This window comes from Cynocephalus volans, chromosome 5, assembly GCF_027409185.1.
Source record: "Cynocephalus volans isolate mCynVol1 chromosome 5, mCynVol1.pri, whole genome shotgun sequence".
Taxonomy (NCBI): domain Eukaryota; kingdom Metazoa; phylum Chordata; class Mammalia; order Dermoptera; family Cynocephalidae; genus Cynocephalus; species Cynocephalus volans.
The window spans coordinates 23,788,923-23,805,199 of record NC_084464.1 but is presented as its reverse complement, the minus strand read 5'-3'; positions in this window follow the sequence as shown (position 1 = coordinate 23,805,199).

Sequence of the window (16,277 nt, the reverse complement as noted above, 5' to 3'; positions counted from 1 at the left end):
TGGCTCTCGCTCCGGCTCGGGATCATGCTCATGCTCTGGCTCTGGCTTGGGCTCTGGCTCTAGCTCAGGATCTTGCTCGTGCTCCAGATCTAGCCCTGGATTGGCCTCTGGATCTTTCTCCTGCTCTTTCTCTGGCTTGGGCTCTGGCTCTTGCTCTGAGTTAGACTCTGGCTCTTGCTCTGTATCTGGATCTAGCTCTTGCTCTTTCTCTGGCTTGGGCTCTGGATCTTGCTCAGGCTCTGGCTCTGGAAGTGGAGGTGGAGCTGGAGCTGGAGCTGAAGATGTCTTTAGCCCTTGGGACAGTTGTTCAGCCTGGGCAGAAGCTGGAACTGGAGGGACAACAATTGAAAATATCAACATGAGTTTCTATGTCTCTTCCAATGACACTGTCTTTCTGAGAAGACCAAGTCCAGAGACCCAGCCTCAGGAAGTCTTTCCATACTGCAGAACACTGCATGATTGTTCTGAGTACTCAGTGCCCCTGTCCCCAGCCTGCTTCTGGAAACTCTGCTCTGTGTGGCCCAGCCCAGCCCCCTCCCCAAACCCTCACAGGCACCCACCCTCATCCTCCTCACCCTCAGTCTCCGCCTCACTGGGCTCCAGGTGCTCCAGCTTCTCCAGCTGGGCCAGAAGAAGATCAGCCTTGCGCTCCACCTCTGAGCCTGGCAGATTGATGTGTACATATGCCAACAGAAACTTCAAAGAAGGAAACTCAGGAGGCTCGTGGAAGTCAATGGAATAGAATTCCAGCCAGAGCTTTAGGATGGAGGACATGGCGCTGGGAGGAGACAGGTGGGCAGCAGCATCAGAGGCCTGGCCTATCCCTCTATGCTGCACTCCCAGGGCTCCCCTGAGTGAGCTGCAGTCTTGTACCCTCTGCCCCTGCCTGTCCATAGACCAGCCCCTCCAATGTCCAGTATGACAGCCCTGGCAGAGATGGGCCTGGCAACCAAGGAGGGGCTGGGAAAAGCCTCCATGGGGGGAGCCTTCAATTTCCCTGCAGGGAAATCCTGAGCCCTCAGCCCTGTAGCAGGAATCATAAGATGTGTGGGAGCCAGAGATCTGCCAGCTCCCCCATCTACAGGCTCCCATACACCACACACAGTTCTGTGGAGATGGGAGCCCCTCCATCTGGACCCAAACCCTACTTACCCTTTTAGCTGCTCCAGGGGTCCGTCATCCCCATGATAATCCAAAAGGATGCTTCTGTACCTAGAGGAGACCAGGGCGGTGTCACGTCTACCATATGGTGGCATTACTGACCTCTGACTAGAATGGAAACCCAGGAGGGCAGGGAATGTAGTCTCCTCGGTTCATTGGAATATAGTCAGTGCCCAGAAAGTCACTGTGCATAGTGTGACTTCAAATATGTTTGTTGAAGGAATGAACCCCAACCGACTCCTCCCAAGATATCTGGGTACACCTGAAGCCCCTCTGCCAGCCTCCAGTCTCCCTGCTTTGAATACACCCAGAAGCCTACAGATAGAATCTCAAATGTGAAAAGAGTGAAGCCCAAGTCAACAAGGTCAGTGAGGGTGTGACAGAGACTTCCTCGTGGGGGGTGCGGGCAGGAATCCTGAATGAGGACGACCATGGCCCCTCCAGCAGAACTTTCCACAGGGCTGGACTCAGGAGCAGCACTTTCCATGGGGGACCCACTGGAGCTTGTTCCTGTTACCACCCACCGAACACAGGTGGAAGCTGAGGCTCAGAGGGGTGTGGTGACAGTCCCAAGACTCACAGCTGGGAGGCGGCTGAGTGACACTGTGTGATCGAGGGACAGAGTGCTCACCTGAGGAAAAGCAGATCCAGCGCCTGCTGGGGAGTGGCGAAGTTTCTGTAGTTTAGCAGAAACGTGTGCACATAGGAGTCATTGCCACGCATGACAGTGGGCACCAGGTACTCCACCCACTTTTGCAGGGTGCCTGCCGGGACAGGCCACAACATGTGGGTGGCATCTGGGCTTAGGGAAGATTTCTCTTCACTCTAGGATAGGACAGGGAGGAGATGCACAGCGACAGCACCGTGAACACCCAGGACGGAAGGGGCTGGAGGCCAGTCTTAACCCCAGGGAGGACATGAGAAGTGAGCCTGAGGGTCCAGGGTTAATGTACAGGGTGGTGCTTGCCACCCCGGCAGTCCCCTTTCACCCTCTAGCCATGACCTGAAGTGTGAACACACCAGGACCAGCAGGTTTATAAACACCCCACCCTCTGCCTCTGCCCAGGGAGGTTGTCCCATGTCCCCATTCCCCCCACACGCAGGAGGAAGGTGTGCGGTCACCCAGGGAGGCTCACAGTGCTGGCCTGGCCTGGCCCGCCCTCCCCTGGGACACCTGACATTACCTTTGGGGACCTCCTGCCAAACGGCCACCGGAGTCCAGGGCGAGGGCTGACCCAGCGCCGGAAGCAGCGGACAAGCCTCTCAGCACAGGGCTGCCTGGGGCTACTGCCCCGGGACCTCGGGATACAGCACAACATCTCACTCTGCCTGTGGCCAAGTGAGCTGGGGAAGGGGCTGTGTATAGAATGTGGGTGCCAGGTTACTGAGTTCCGAGTTCTGTTGGGGTCTGTTCTCAAGGAAGTGAGGTCAATTCCTGGTACTTCATTTCCTGAACCCCTCCTCTGTGTACAAGACTGTAATTGCCCCTCTGGGTACCTGACTGCTGACCCTCCTTCCCCATGAACTCCCTCTATTGCCCACACTTCCACCATCACTGCCTGATCGCACCCCTGTGCAAGGCCTGGGTGCAGCCAGCTTCACAGCTTGGAGGAGATTCATGTAGGTTCAGCCCCAGCGCCTCCTTCTTATCACTTATGTGACCCTGGACAAGCCACTGTGATTCTCAGGACCTCCCCAGTCTCCCCTTCTGCACAGTGGTGATCATCATTCTAGCATCTCCTTCCTACGTATGTCATCAGGCATATGAGCGCAAACGTCCCTGAAACCTATGACCAGTGTCACATGTAGCTAACGAACAAAACTAGAGATAAAAATCCATGGTGTGGAAGGTAGCATGGAATACGACTAATGACAGGTCTGGTTTCTGCCATATAATCTTGAAACTGTTGCTTTTGCTTTTGGCCTGTTTTCCCTGTCTGCACCATAATTTTCATTACCAAATTTTACACATAAGCAAAGATGTATAGAGTCTGAGTGAAAAACAGCCGGCTGCAGAGTGGCAGTCTTGTCAGTAACCAGTGACATCTTCTTGCGTGGTCTTTCTTGCAGACTTTCTTCTTTCCAGATCCTACTTCGGTGGATTAATCTAGTACAGGTGACTAATCATACCCATTTGCATAAGGATCTTTCAAAGTTGCACGATCAGGTTTTACAGATGAGGAAACTGACAGATTTAACTCACTTCCTGGGCACCGGGGGCAGGCCCATCTTTTGAAACTAGATCTGTGCGATTGAGACAGAGATGAGGCGGAGGGGGCTGGGGGCACTCAGCTCCTGGCTGAGGCTTGCCAAATATTATTACCAAACCCAAGTCTGGCTGCTTCCCCCTAAATAAAAATAAAGCACCCCAAAATTCAAATGTCGGTGAACATGGAAGTAAGATTTTATTCAGGAACATCAGTGACCTGAGGAGAGATGTTGGGCTGACCCATCTCTCTAGTAAGCCTGAAGGAGAAGGGCCAGGCTAAAGCCATCTCAGACACTCAGGTTTACCGAGGGGTTTCTAAAGAGGGGGTGAGGGAATGGAATGTGGGAAAGGAAAAGCAGGAGGGAGGGGGCATGAGCTACAGGAGCTCCGTGCAGGGAGCCAAGTGCAAGTTCTCACCAAGGGTCCATCTGGCCTCTGCTCCCAGACCCTCAGGTCCTGCTGGAGGGGTGGAATCCACATAGCTTTACTGATGTCTCCCTTGATTTCTCAGGGTCTGGATAGTATGTGCCTCCCAGCAAGTTTGCAGCTTCAGGCTGGCTGGAAAACAACTTTACATTTATGTAAATAATGTCACCCCATAACCAAGGCTCGAAATATCAAATAACCATGGGAAAAGAGGGAACTGAGAGAAATGCATGCTAAGAATAAAAACTGAGTCTCTTAAAAATCTTTTAGAGTCTGTGAGGTTTTAGGTCCCAATATGGCTTCAGTCCTCGTCATTCCAACATGATTACAAAGTCCTGGCTCTTTCCTGAATGTTTCAAGTACCCAAGACAGTGCTGGGCCAAGGTATTTGCTCAAAACATGCTGGTTCAATTGTTTTACCAGATCTGGAAGTAGGATGGACAGAGCTCAGCCATAATTTTTTCAACAAGTGGGAGGAGAAGACAGTGGTCATAGGGGGTAGTGTTTGTGCGTGTTGGTAAGGGCGGGGATGATGGGGGTGATGAGAATAACAAGTGAAATTATAGTTAGGGATAGGGGTAGGTTTATTACTTTTACTTGGAGTTGCACCAAATTTTTGATTCCTAAGGCCAATGGATCACTTCTATCCTTTAAAGGTAAGAAAGCCATAGTTTTAGGTATGGTCATAAGAATTAGCAGTTCTTGAGGTCTTTCTTGGTAAACAAGGGGTTTTGTGTCTCTGTTGTCAGGTTCACAGCCTAATGTTTTGTTTAAACTATATTTACAGTAAAGGGGCCCTAGAACTTTTCTGGGGTTGAGGGATAGGAGCAGAAGTGGGATAATATGTACGGGTGTCAGGGAGCTCTCTCGCGTGAGGGATGGTTTGATGCTGCTGATGTGGTGTGTGAGAGCACCTCGTTGTGTTGAGATTAGTATAAATAGGGTGTATAGGGGCGTGATTAGCATGTTGAGTCCTATGAGGATAATTATAATATTTGATCAGGAGAATGATGTTATTATTACAAGTAATTCTCCAACTAGGTTGATGGTGGGAGGGCTAGATTTGTCAGGGAGGCTCGTAGTCATCATGTTGCTATTAGGGGGAGGAGTGTTTGCAGTCCGCGGGCTAGGATTACAGTTCGACTGTGGGCACGTTCATAGTTGGAGTTTGCAAGACAGAATAGGAGGGATGATGTAAGCCCATGAGCAATTATTAGGGCTGTGGCTCCTGTGAATCCTCAGGGTATCTGGATTAGGATGGCTATGATTACTAGGGCTATGTAGCTGGTGGACGAGTAGGCAATGAGGGATTTTAGGTCTGTCTGATGTAGACAGATAGAGCTTGTTATGATCATTCCTCATAGGGAGAGAACAAGGAAGGGGTGGGTTAGGGAGCTTGCTGGGGGTTTAGAATGATGGTGAATCGCATCATTCCTGTCCCCCTAGTTTTAGGAGGATGGCTGCGAGAACTATGAATCCAGTGATAGGGGCTTCTACGTGTGCTTTTGGTAATCAGAAGGGAAGTCCGTAGACTGGTATTTTTACTATGAATGCTGTTATGCATGCTGTTCATAGGAGGGTGTTGGATCACGAGGGTAGGGGTGTTTGGGTTCAATGTTGAAGCAACAGTAGGTTTAATGAGCCAGTGGAGTTGAGGTTAGTGCAATTAGCAGTGGCATGGAGCCAAAGAGGGTGTAGAATTGGAAGTAGAGTCCTGCATTTAATCGTTCTGGTTGGTTGCCTCATTGGTTGATGACAATCAGGGTTGGGATTAGTGTTGCTTCAAATAGAATGTAGAACATGGTCAGTTCTGTGGCAGGAAATGTTATGATTAGGAGAATTTGCAGTGAGGTTAATGTGAGGATATAGAGTTTTGTTCGAATAAGTGTTTCTTTGGAGAGGTGGTGTTGGCTCGGGATAATTATTAAGGGGAGGAGTCAGGTTGTTAGTACTAGAAGGGGGCTGAGAGGGGGTCTGAGAAGAAGCTTAATGATGTGGTTGTGCTATTCTCATTGTTGTGGTTCAAGGAAAGAAGAGTGATGAGGCTAATCAGCAGGCTGTGGGTTGTTGAGTCGATTCAGATTATGTTATTGTTGGACGACCATGTGGTGGGGATGAGTATGATTGTGGGAATGAGTATGATTGTGGGGATAATAAGCTTTAGCATCGTAGGAGGTTAAGGTTTTGTATGTGGTCTAGGCCGTAAGTGTCAGAGATCATTACTAGAAGTCCACAAATACCACCTGGGCTCACATGACTGGATCCAATCTGCTTTCAGAAACTGACCTGGGGGAGTTTGGTGGGAAGAGGTGGGAGCAGCCACTTTGTGAAATAACAGTACCTGTGGAAGTCACACATGCAGGAGAGACCAGCTCACAGAGACAGCAGGAAACAAATCTGGGAAGATTAACACATCTGTGATTACATATTTGTGTATTTTTTTGTAATGGGCTGGCTGGTATTGGGATCTGAACCCTTCACCTTCGTGTTACGAGGATGCGCTCTAACTGACTGAGCTAACCGGCCAGCCCACATATCTGTAAATATGAAAATAATTTAGGCTTTTAAAAAGGTTTTACTTATTATAGTTACAATAACAGCAAAGAAAATTAAGGAAAAGAAATTTACTATTTACTATTACGGTTTACTCCCTCCTTCCCCAGAATATCATGATCTTGATGCTAAGCCACATGAGTTAAAAAATGAACAAAAAAAGAACCTGAGGTCAGCTGGGATCCCAAGTCAGCTGAGGCACACACAATGTGATTGACTTGTAGCCACTGTTTGATTTGGGGGAAGGGGAGTGGGGAGGGGAAGGAGGGACCCGTGCAGTGAAGTTGGCAAGGAATTATGGCCTTTCTTGACCAAAATGATAACCACCATTCTCCTCTTCAACATATTATGGATACCACTGTCTCAATATAACATCGCAAGTATCAACTTTCCAGTATTATTTCATTGACTGTTCACGGTAAACACATCCTTCCTCTCTAAATGGCACAGCAAGCCCTCCAGTTCACCCCCAAGTGTTTGCCGAGCACCCAAGATCTGCCAGTTGCCAGGAGGGTCCCAATAGAAGGAAAGCACAGTCCTTGTCCTTGAGGGGTTTAGGGTGTTGTTAAGGAGATAAGGTGTGTTTACACCACAGGCAGGTCAGGCCAAAGGATGATGATTTCAGTCAATGGAATAAAAGGGCCACTTGAAATAAAAGGAAAGCATGAGCCCTAAATCAAATCTTAACGTTAAAATAAATTCCAAGGACTGGGCTGTGGCTCACTTGGGAGAGCGTGGTGCTGACGCTCTCCCAAGGGGTTAGATCCCCTTACTGGTCATCTTTTGAAAAAAAAAAAATTCCAGATGGACCAGATATTTTAATGTGAAGATAATGAAACTATAATAGGCTAGAAGAAAATAAAGCATAGGTGTACAATTTTATAATCTTGGAGTGGAGACCATCTTTCTCACCATGATGCAAACCCCACAAGTCATAATGAGAAGACTACCAAAAAGAAATATAATAAAATAACAAAAAAGTAAAAAATGAAAATAATAAAATTAGAAAAATGAAAAGACTACGAAGATTGACCATATTAAAATTAAAAATAAAATCTTCTGGATGACCAACCCTATTATGATATGGTAAAAAGGAAAACTGCAGGGGTGGGGGGCGGATCTTTGCAACTCATATGGCAAACTGCTGATTTCCCTAACATACAAGAAGTTCTTACAATTCAGCAGAAAAAAATAAAATCAAAATGGTCTTAGGTCAGCAAAGAGGAAATCCAATGGCCAGTAAACACCTAAATGCTTAATAGTAACTACAGAAATTCAACTTGAAATAACATTGAGATTTCTTTCACTTAATAGGTGAATAATTATTATTATTGAATGTTGATTTAATTTTTTTTGGCAGCTGGCCAGTACAGGAATTGAACCCTGGACCTTGGTGTTATTGGCACCACACTCTAGCCAACTGAGCTAACCAGCCAGCCCTTTAAGTGTTGATATTATCCAGTGTTAATTATGCTGTGACGGAACTGGCACCTTGGATTGAAATATAAGTTGATAATACCAGTACTACCTTTAAACAGGGAGAGAGGGGCTTTCCTGTACTTTAGAGGACCCCCTTCTGGCCCGCGTCTATGCAGCCTTCCACATGGGTAGGAAGATTCGATGAGGTTCAGACAACAGGTCCCCCTGGAGCCATGTGCTTTTCGACTAGTTATAGCTTTAGCCGCATCTATTCTTCCTGCCTTCTAGATAAGATTTATTAAGATTCCCAGTCAGGGCTATCTGGTTAGCTCTCTAGGGTAGAGTGTGGTGCTGATAACACCAAGGTCAAGGGTTTGGATCCCCATACAGGCCAAATCCAATCCCCCTCCCCAAATCCCCAATCATTAAATTACCCCTGATTCCTTACAGCATCCAATCCAGAGCAAAGCCTCACAGACTTAAAGCTTCCCCAAATCACCTAACACAGCTGAAATCCCTTATTAAGTCCTTTTTACCTTCCCATACTGGGACACCCTGTGGTTCCCCAATGGTGAGCATTCTCCTTTCTTGCAGGGAGTTTCTTGCTGGGAGTTAATAAACCCAACTTTGTTTAACCATAGGTGTGTTCCTGGAGGGCACTGATAAGCCAATTAACTTACAAAAGGGGCAGGAGGGAGTGTCATTATTCCATAAACTCTAGATCTGCTTTTATAAATCCTGTCTTGCTTTTGTTCATAGACCTACGTTGCTTTATCTTCTAGTGATTTGCACATATTATCATAATTGATTTCTTTACCTTTTATAATGCTTTTTGACTTAAGGTCAATTTTGTTGGATATTAATATAGCTGTACAGGGCTGGCTGGTTAGCTCAGTTGATTAGAGGCCAGTGTTAAACACCAAGGTCCGGGGTTCAGATCACCAAACTGTGCAGCTGACAAGAAATAATAATAATAATGATATAACTATACAGATTTTGAGGAAGTTAACTTTCTCATGGTTCTATATTTTTCCACTTTTTTACTTTCAGTGTATAAGTATGTTTTAGATGTGTCTCTTAAAAATATAAATTTTAAAATATAATTAAATGTGAAAATGGAAATAGAAATAACTAGAAATAAAAAAATATAAATTTTAGTGCAGGCTGGTTAGCTCAGTTGATTTAGAGTACAGCCTTGTAACACCAAGGTTAAGGATCCCCATACTAGCCAACTACCACAAAAAAAAAAAAAAAAGGAAAATATAAATTTTAATATTATCCTTGAGTTACAGTCCACTCACATTTAGTGTAAATGGGTGAATTTTGTTTCTTCGGTTGGTTGGTTTTTGGCAAATGGCTAGTGCCGGGATTTGAACCCTTGACCTTGGTGTTATGACACCCCATTCTGGATTTTATTGTACCATAAACTTTGTTTTATGTTTTCCTATTTTATGCTGTTTTCTTCCTTCTTTTATGCTTCATTTTGCATCTATATATTTTAATTCACCTTTCTTTACTAGAAGTTATGTATCCAATTTCTGTTCTTTTTGCAGTGATCCTAGCAATTACAGCACACCTTCTTCTGTTAAGGTGCCCCTGAATATATACCACTTTCTTCAGAAATTCCTTCAGTTGAGGGTCTACAGGTGAACTCTTGTATTTTTTATTTGTTCTGAAAATGTCTATTTTGTTCTCACTCAGCTGCCAAAGTAAGTCACTGATGTTCACTGGCTTCAGTTTCCTTAGCTATAAAATGGGGTTAATAATTTGGATTAATAGAATTCTTAGGGAACTCAGCATAACTCAGATAAAAGTTGCAAACACACTATGAAGTACCAACTTTATATATATCTATGTATCAAATTATGTATGTGATAAATACTGCATATACATATACATGAAAAACATTTTTAGTAGCAGGACTGATAAGCAGCCAGGAGGAGAGATGTGTGCAGACAAATTCAATTGTCCTTATGGCTCCTTCCAGTTTTGAAATGACAAGATTCTAGGTGTCTGTCTGCAGGAGGAGTTCCCACCCCTGCCTGCTTAGTTACACATCTCCTGTTCCTGTCCCATGTCCATCCAGAATTCTTCACCCCTCTTTCCTTCTTATGTGAATCTACTGATATTTCAAGACCCAGTGCAAATGTGACTCTGTCTTGTGGTTCTCAACCCTGAATGGACTCTGGATCACCTAGGGAGGTTGAAAAAATGCAGATTCAGCATTTCAGACTAATGTAATTAAATCTGAATCTGGGTGAACATTACTCATGTTTTTTTTTCCTGTTTTTCTATTGGGTTTATTTTCCTAATTGCTTCATAGAAATGTATGATATATTCTGAGGTTAATATTTTAATTGTTATCTGTATTTACAGGGAGACCCTACGATGCTGATGATGTCGTAACTCGGTAAAATCTTTGAGAGCAGCTATTAACACAGAGCATTCCAACACAAAGTCATAGCCTGTAGTTAACTCTGTTGCTAGATACTTGCCCTAGAAAATATATTCATAAACACACATTCATACCTAAATATAGGCATGAATTAAGGACAGCATAACACATAAAAACATCATACACTTATTAAACTGAAAAAGACTACAGGTATGTGGCAATGTTAGAGGGAGCTCCTTTTCACAAGACTAGGTTAAGCATCAGGTCTTAGACATAGAAACTACAATCAAAGTTTATTAAGTAAAAATAATATTTTTGAATTTTTTTTTTTTAACCAGAAAGGAAAGTTATACCCTATATGATTTTTTTTTTTTTTTAGTGGCCAACTCATGTAACTGTGGCTAGAGGGGAGATGGAAATAGTTCTTAAATAAAACAACCACTAGTAAAAATAAAATAAGACACAATTGTATAGTCAGAAAATCTGAACGCTTCAGGTTTAACAGTTCATTCATTCAATTATTATTTAATGGAAAACCAGCTAAATGCCAGGTGCTGTAATTAAGGTATCCACAGAAGACAGATGATTGAAAATTTTAATCCTGGGCACTCAAGGAAAAAAAAATTTTTTTTTGATAATGCCTCTCATAGAAATCCTGGTAGCAAATTTATAGGAAGGGATCTAAGACTGGTGCTAGTTAAGAGAGTAGAAAAAGAACTACTTGATGAATGAGCTTTTCAAAATATCCTTAAATGAAAAGACAGCTCAAGAAATGGAATGGGAATGAAGACAGATCTGGGCTGGCCAGTTAGTTCAGCTGGTTGGAGTGTGGTGCCAATAAAATCAGGATTCGATCCCTGTACCCGCCAGTGGCCAAAAACAAAAAGACCTAGGGGTCCTGTGGCATCAAGCTGGGGGAAGCCAAACCCAGCCACAACAGGTAAAAGGCACACCAAAAACACCATTTCTATGCATGTAGCCCACCATAGCCACCACAATTGCTGTTACTGCTGCAAAAGTGGCTAGTCTCTATGGCAGCAGTCACGGCCACCATACAGATGGCACGCCAGACTCTAAATTTCATTGTCACAAGGAGAGGCACCAGCAGAGACCAAAATAAAAAAAGAAGAGTTCTTCTCTCTCCACACAGCACACTCCAGCATAACAGAAGAAGCATCTGATTTATGATAATAGGGGAGGATTTGATCACACCTCTCTCAGTACTGGACAGATCATCTTGGCAACAAACCAACAGAGGATCAGTTAATCTATCAGATGGAGAGAACAAATCTGTGGTTCCTAGAAGGGGGGAAGGAGAGGAGGGGGAGGGACATTAGGTAAGGGGCATAAAGAATAAGTATGATTTGTAACAATGAGTATACTAAGAAAAAAAAAAAAACCCTAAAGCACATTTCTAGGCATTTTGCCTAAAATCCTGGGCAAGTTCAACTGACATCATCCTACAGCAGATGCAGTGAGTGTGCACACTGCTCAGTGATCTCTACTGCTCAGAAATAAACAAAATTCCTCACGGAGGCCAGCCACCAACAAATTTTTTTTAAATTTTAAAATAAAAAGTAATAAATAAAAGAAAGGACACAAAGTCAAGATCAGGAAGATATCAAACATGGTTTCTCACAACTCTTAGGTCTTCCACTGTCTCAAGTTCAACTCAGCCTGTGTCAGAACTGGCGAGAGACCAAGGACCTCCAGCCCCAAAACTGCTGGTCAATGCGTTTATGAGCCACAGGAGCTCTAAGGTAAGCTTCTATTTAATATGGATTTCCTCATATTACAGGTTAAAGACTTCACTAAGTTATTGAATTATCAATACCTAGAGTAAGTATCTAATGAAAGAAAATTACAAAATAATTTTTTATACAGTAAAACTTTACTTCTTTCACAACAGTCCAAGCCAGCTTCTATCACCCATTATTAGATGAACAATCCAGTCTTGGTAAATTCTGCTTTAGGATGAAAGAAAGAGCTAATTGCAAGAAAAAAAAGAGACAGGCCATAAGTGCTTGGTTACTTTATGTTATTAGTTTTCCATTCATAGGGGAAGAAATTATGGTTCATCTGTAATAAGCACTGTGGACACAGGAAGATCCCAGATGTTGTTAAAGAAAAATAAAACTCATTTACATTAAAGGATACCTCTAGATACACACAGACATGCAAATGCATACAAAGGAAAAGGTTAGAGAAAAGAGGAAAAACTGTTGCAAGTGGTTACCTCTGCTGGAGGAAGTTAACGGATGAAGACACCAAAGGGGGACTGTCACTCTCCCATTTCTTTACAAGATTCTGCTTGAATCTTCTGCAGGGGCAAGTCTTTATGTTACGGGGCACAGATCCGGCTGCCTGCCCCCTTTCAAAAACAAACTCAAGCCACAAAAAATGTTTACATTGGGTAATGACAAAATTAAAAAATATAAATAAAAAACAAAAACAAACTCAAAAGTCAAATGTTGGTGAAAATGGAAGCCAGCTTGCATTCAGGAATACCAGTGACCTGAGGACAGATGTTGGGCTAACCCATCTGTCCCGTAAACCTGAAGGAGAAGGGACAGGGTAAAGCCAACTCAAAGACTCAGATTTCCTGAGGGGTTTAAAAAGAGGGAGCTGAGAGAACAGAATGTGGGAAATGAAAAGCAGAAGGGAGGGGGATGTGAGCCTGGGGGCCTGTGTGCAAGGAGCCAGGTGCAAGGTCTCCCCAAGGCTCCGTCTGGTTTCTGCTCCCATCCTTGCTGTTACCTCAGGTCCTGCTTGGTGGTGGAATCAGCACAGCTTTACTGATGTTTTCCTTGCAGATTTTATTAGATCTGATCATGTCAAAGCATAAGAGAAAAAAGATTCCACATGGCTTTGGAGATTATTGATTAGAGAAATAAAATTCAACCCAGGAAAAGTGAAGGTTAGGGTCTGAATCAGCCAGATATTCCCATTGACTCTTGGGGATTCTTTCCACTACCTGTAAGTTCTGTAATATATGTGTCTTGCCTTGTATAATTCTCTGGCTTCCACAACTATATCCTTTTTCTCAAAGTGCATTAGAACCCTTTTGTAGAAGAGCACTGGAAATTGTATTTGTGTGAGTATGAAAGACTACTTGTTCCTCTTAGTTTCTTTATTATGACCGCTTGACACAGAGGCTCATAACTTTGTCAGCACCACGCTCTCCCACGTGAGCTAACCGGCCATCCCTATACAGAATCCGAACCCATGGCCTTGGTGTTATCAGCACCACACTCTCCCAAGTGAGCCATGGGCCAGCCCTAAAGGCTCAAAACTTTGTATTTTGGTTTGTTGGATATGGAAAGATGTATACATACTACAACTATAGAATAAAGAAAGGGTGGGAGATGGCCCCACAGAGTTGCAGGGTTCTTATATTTTATGTGAAGTGGCATATTATGAACCCTAAGTAGACTAGGAAAGGTTAAAGATGTATATATTGTTTTTAGTTTTGTTGTTGTTTTTTGAAATGTATTTTTTGTTTTGTTTTCTTTTTTAGTGGCTGGCTGGTAGAGGGATCTGAACTCTTGATCTTGGTATCACAAGCTGTGCTCTAACCAACTGAGCTAAAGGGATGTATATTTCAATCTCTTTAGCAACCACTAGAAAAAATAAAAATAATGCCAAGAGGTATAGCTAAAAAGTCAATCAAAAATTTAAATGGAATTCTAAATGTCACGTAATCCAAAAAAGCAGGAAAGAAGAAATGGCAGGGGCAGAAATTGGACAACCAGAAACCCAACAATCTCCAAAGATTTGATGTGTCAGAGATAAGGAGTAGATAGAACTAACATCAGGGAGCACCTAGAGTTTTCCAGGTTCCCTGCTAGGTGCTTTACACACAGCATCTTCTCTCATCTTCCATCATTCATTGATGGATTCATGCCTCCAGAGCTCACAACAGGCAAGGTCAAAACCACAACACAAAACCACCTATGAATTAAAGGTAATCATTAATGTGATGTGGACATTCTCTCCCTACAAACCTATTAACCTGGGAAACCACTTTATAAACAGAAGATTGCTTCCAAATGATGTGATTAGCACCTTAGAGTTGTACTCTGGAGAGATCCAGAATATATATATATATATATATATATATTTTTAAAGATGACCGGTAAAGGGATCTTAACCCTTGGCTTGGTGTTGTCAGCACCACGCTCAGCCGGTGAGCGAACCAGCCATCCCTATATAGGATGCGAACCCATGGCCTTGGTGTTATCAGCACCACACTCTCCCGAGTGAGCCACGGGCCGGCCCTGAGATCCAGAATATTTCATTTGACATCAGGGACAACCTCGGAGCCCTGCTAGCTTCTTGTTCTCCTTTCCCCTTTTGGACCACTGTTTAGCTCTCCTACCCCCTTGGCACACAAAGCAACAAGCAGGATACTTGGTTGTGTATCTCCAAATTTTTCCAAACATTCATACAAAAAGAAACATTTCCACCTTTGCTTATTATAAAAATGGGAATACTAATTTATACCCTTATGCAATTTCATCCCGATGTAATGCATCAGGTACATACATGTAGGTCTTCTCACTTTTTTGCAGTCCTGTAAAACTCCAGTGTGCAGATGATAGCAAGAAAGGACTCTTTCATTCCTACGAGTTGTTCGTTACACTGCCCCTCATGCTGAGGAGCCTCGTGCTTTCCTGCCCTAGGACCCTTTATGCTCTTGTTGCCTGGGTGAGGACTGTCCCAGGAGGAGCCAGCACTTCCTTCAGATCTCTTCCCCACCATCACTGCCTCAGGAAGCCCACCGTCTTTCACCCATAAAATTCACCTCTCCCCATCCCATAATCCTTTACCTTAAAAGCTGGCTTTCTTTTTCTTAACAATACTTAGTTACCTCAAATGATAACATTTGATTGATTATCTCCCTTAAGGGCCATCAATCAATGACTTCAGCTGACACCAAATACATGATAGATGCATATTTGACCAATGAAGAAATGAATATATTTTTACAGCTCCCGCAAGTATTGCTGATCTCCTTGGATTGAGATTATTGGCGTAATATGTAGATAAACATTGCCATAGTTTTCTTCTAAAATGGTGAACAAATTTGTACTCTTCATCAACAATGCTTGAGAGTACGTGTTTCCCCACATCCTACTAACACTGAATATTATCTATTCAAATGTTCCCCAGTGAGACAAGTAAAAACTAATCTCATAACTGTTTTAATTGATATTCCTTTCGTTACACAAAAGGTGAAATGTCAAATCTTTACTGGACATTTGTATTGCTTTTTCATTCGATTTTCTGTTTCTATGCTACCATATTCTGAGTTTCTTAACCTCTATTACCCTGCACTAATAGTGTAACACTTAACCTAAAACATAGCTTTAGACAAAATAACTTGAAAGTATATAAGAATATGAATCGCTTACTATATGCTAAGTACTGTTCTAAAAACATTCCATATATTACCTCATTTAATTCTCTCCCAAATCCCATATCTTAGTCTGTCAGAGCACTATAACAGAATATCATAGAGTGGGTGGCTTAAATAGTAAATGTTAATTTTCACAATTCTGGAGGGTTGGGTATCCAAGATCAAGATTCTATACCTGTGAGGGCCCACTTTTTTTTGTTGTTTTATCACTTTCTGTTTCTATTTCTGTGATAAACAGAATACCTGAAACTAGGTAATGTACAAAGAACAAAGTTTATTTGGCTTACGATTCTGGGACAGCTGCATCTGACGCACGCCTCAGGCTGCTTCTTCTCTTGGTGGAAAGTGGCAGGCAGCCAGTGGGTACAAGCAGATCACATGGTGAGAGGAAGCAAGAGAGGACATGCCAGAGTCTTTTAAACAACCAGCTCTCATGGGAAGTAACAGAGCAACAACTCACTTGCTACCCACCCCCTGAGGCGTTAATCTACTCATGAGGGATCTCTCCCCATAACCCAAACCACTCCCAACATTGCCAAGTTGGGGATCAGATTTTGACATGAGATTTGGGGGCCAACACATCCAAACTCCATCAACTGAATTGCAATCTTATGTGTTTGTCTTCGCCACCCAGATGCAGGGACCTAGTACAGATACCTGAGCTGAGCCTTCTGCTGGAGTGGCCCCTAACAGGT